Consider the following 3,375-nt stretch of genomic DNA (forward strand, 5'->3'; position numbering starts at 1 on the left):
GGCAGCCAGTTATTCCTGGGACACAGGATTTTTGTTCTGCTTTGAATCCAAATCTTTCTTGTGTCTTGAATGAATCACCTGTGTCTCTAGTTGAATTATTATGGCTGGCAATGGCAAATTACTCCGTCAGCTAATCGAAGAGCTTCAGCTTCAGCTCCCATTGAAACATCTGTTCCTTAAATTAATCCTGAAGTATTGCCTGGCAAAAAAGAGCTAACAAAAAATAAACAATATTACCAACACTTCCTGTCCTCTAATCACAGCCTTCATCACAAAATCATATTATCAGTATGATGAGCAACATTGTTAGTAAAGATGACTCGGTAATGTCAATTGTAATAAGCCTCTATAGAACTAAATAATATGTTTGGTTGTGCATTTGTTATAAATAGATATCACAACTTGCAACAATGCATAATTACAATATATTAAGTAACTGCAGTATACATACAAACAAACGATAAAAACACATGTTTTAAATATCAGCTGGAATACATTTAAAGATTCCATACTGACTGACAGTGATATTAAGTTCAACAACTCGACAATACGACCTGGCAAAAATACCCACATCTAAAGAAAATACTTCTGATAAGAAAATGAGGCTATTTATTTCCCTGTACTTCTCTCACTTCGATCTGCATCAGCCAATCAGCTCGCTGCTCCCTCACTGGGAGTTGGACTCAGAAACCCCCTCAACTACAACACGCCTGTTTGCTATCCTGACCCAAAATGGTGGAGCGAGCTCCCCATTGACATCAGGTCAGCAGAAAGTCTCTATATGTGCTGTCGCAGACTGAAACTCACCCGCTCGTACCTGCCACTAAACCCAGCACACACACACAAAGAAAGATGGCACTTAACCCTTAGATGCGCGAGTGATGGACCCTACACTCTTCTATAAGTGGGTCAAAAAGGACCCGTATTAGAATGATATGTGTTTTTATGCCATTTTTTGTCATTTTGGATAAGAAAAATCACTTGTATAATATTTAGTATTATATTTTGGTTCACACTAGAAATATTTTATATTTAATTTTTCACTATTTATAATTTTAGACTTTTTTTTACATTTTGAAAAAAAAAAAAAAGTCCATAGAATATGCATGCGGGTCATTGTTGACCCACTTAAGCTTGGGGTAGTAATACAAAAACTACAATTTCTTCAAATGTAAATTTAAAATGTGAATGGCATGATGAAAAAACATGTTTTTTGAAGAATATGAAATGATAATAAAATGTAATTACAAAGATACTTCAAGAAAACCACCTCACCGGGTCCAAAAAGACCCACTTATGCATCTAAGGGTTAAGAGTTCAGCCCGTATGAAAAGAATGCCCCAGCAGCATGTGTTCCTGTTGATGTTGTGTCCTTGTTACTGCACTTATTGTCACTTTGGATAAAAGCATCAGCTAAATCAAATGTCATGTTATGAAATGTATTGTAATAAATACAACAGTGTTCGTCATCTCAAGGTTCATTTATCACAATGAGTTGGATCTGCAGAAAACAGATCTCATTCCAACTCACACACATTGAACCAGGAGGCCCACTCTCTCAGAATCAGAATCCTTTATGTATCCTGCAGCGGGGAAAGGGGAGTAGAATCATATATTAAACAGAAAGGCAAGCGCACGTCATTTAAAAATAATAAGTACGCCATGGAATAATATAAGTAGCAGTATTTTAAAATGTAAGTAAATGTTTAAAGGTATTGAAGGTACCATTAACACAGTTTAATACATCGTAAAATAATAAAGGGTCAATTGTAAATGTGTGTATATCGCACAGTTTTTATATTTACAGGCAGTGATTTTTCTATATTGGATAAAGCAAATGCCAAATGAATATAATATGGAGACCAAACAGTTATGTTGGGGAGACCTCACTGCCAGTCAAAGTACACCAGGAAGCAGAGAGAGACATGAGAGACAGGCAGAGTGGAGGAGTGAGAGATAAAGAACAGCAAAGTACAACTTTCACAGCTCGCTTCACAATCTGAACTGATCACGTCTTTCTCAGCACAGCAAGTGAAATCATTTTAAATCATGCTCTGAAGTAAAACTGTGTCGTTAGTAGCATCATCAATACTGTTGAAAAGTAGGCAAATGTTATGAACAAACTGAAATACAACTGCAACATAATAAATCATAAAACCATCATTGTAATGAATGACCCAACCTTTTTTCCAACACCTTAATTACAAACGTCACTAAGTTCTGAAGTTGCTGCTCATCATTTTTAGCCATGGATGTGCACTTACCTATTTGTCTTTATTTGTATTCTAGTATAACTAATGTGTGCTTTTCTTCTCTATATTAATAATAAGCCTTTTCTCTTTGACCTGCTATGCCACTGTTTGCAGTAACGCTGTACATTTCCCCGCTGTGGAACTAATAAAGGACTTCTGATAAAGATGTGTATTTCCTTTAAGCTCAACATATCACCCTGAATGCAGCGGATGAAGAGTATCGAGCTGAAGCATGCACTGTACACTGAAACAACGGAAACATGGACTTGAATTCAATAGATTATGTCAACAGATCTAACATAACTGTAAGATGAATACAAAATATTAGGTTCAATGTAATATTATTGCTTTCAATTAACCTTATACAGTTGTACATGGGTAAATATGTGACATTTGTTGACATAATACATTTAATAAAAGTCAATGTTTCAGTTTGTCATTGTATGCATCCTCAGACAAGCAGCAGGCATGTTGTTTTCTTCCGTTTCCCTGAAAAAGGCATTGCTACAAATTATGATTCATAATTTCCCCGAGTACGAGCGTATGGATGATAGAACCTGAATGAGCGTTGTGTTGGCGCTCAGCAGCTGCTCCCCACATGCAGCCCCTCTGAACAGCGCTGTCCGGCTCAGAGCCACACTCAGCAGCAGCTGGCAGAGCCACGCAGCACGAGCTGAGACGCAGCAAATGAAGATTTATAGTTCCAGAAGACACACCAGGACATGACCACTGTTAGATCGCGTTTTCTCTCTGTCGGCCGTGTCCGTCTGCTGCTAGATTTACTGCTTCCAGGACAGCACAGAGCTGCAGCTTATGTTTTCATCACAGACACAGGAAGGAAGGAGGAAATTGAACGAGGTGAGCACTGAGCGTTATGTGAATGAAAAAAGATCCTGTGATGAGGCTGAATGGAGAAGAGAGGCTGCGGCTGATGGTATCGATGGAGGACTCTTGTGCTCTCTTTGTACCCTGAAAAAAACAGACGTTGACTTTAATTCAATGTCTCATGTTAACAGATTTCACAGCACTGTATTGGGTTAGTTGAAAGCAATGATATTAAGTTGAACCTAATCTTTTTTATTTTAACTTCACATTATTGCTTTCAACTAACCTAATACATTTT

The sequence above is a fragment of the Gymnodraco acuticeps genome, unplaced genomic scaffold, assembly GCF_902827175.1.
Source record: "Gymnodraco acuticeps unplaced genomic scaffold, fGymAcu1.1, whole genome shotgun sequence".
NCBI lineage: Eukaryota > Metazoa > Chordata > Actinopteri > Perciformes > Bathydraconidae > Gymnodraco > Gymnodraco acuticeps.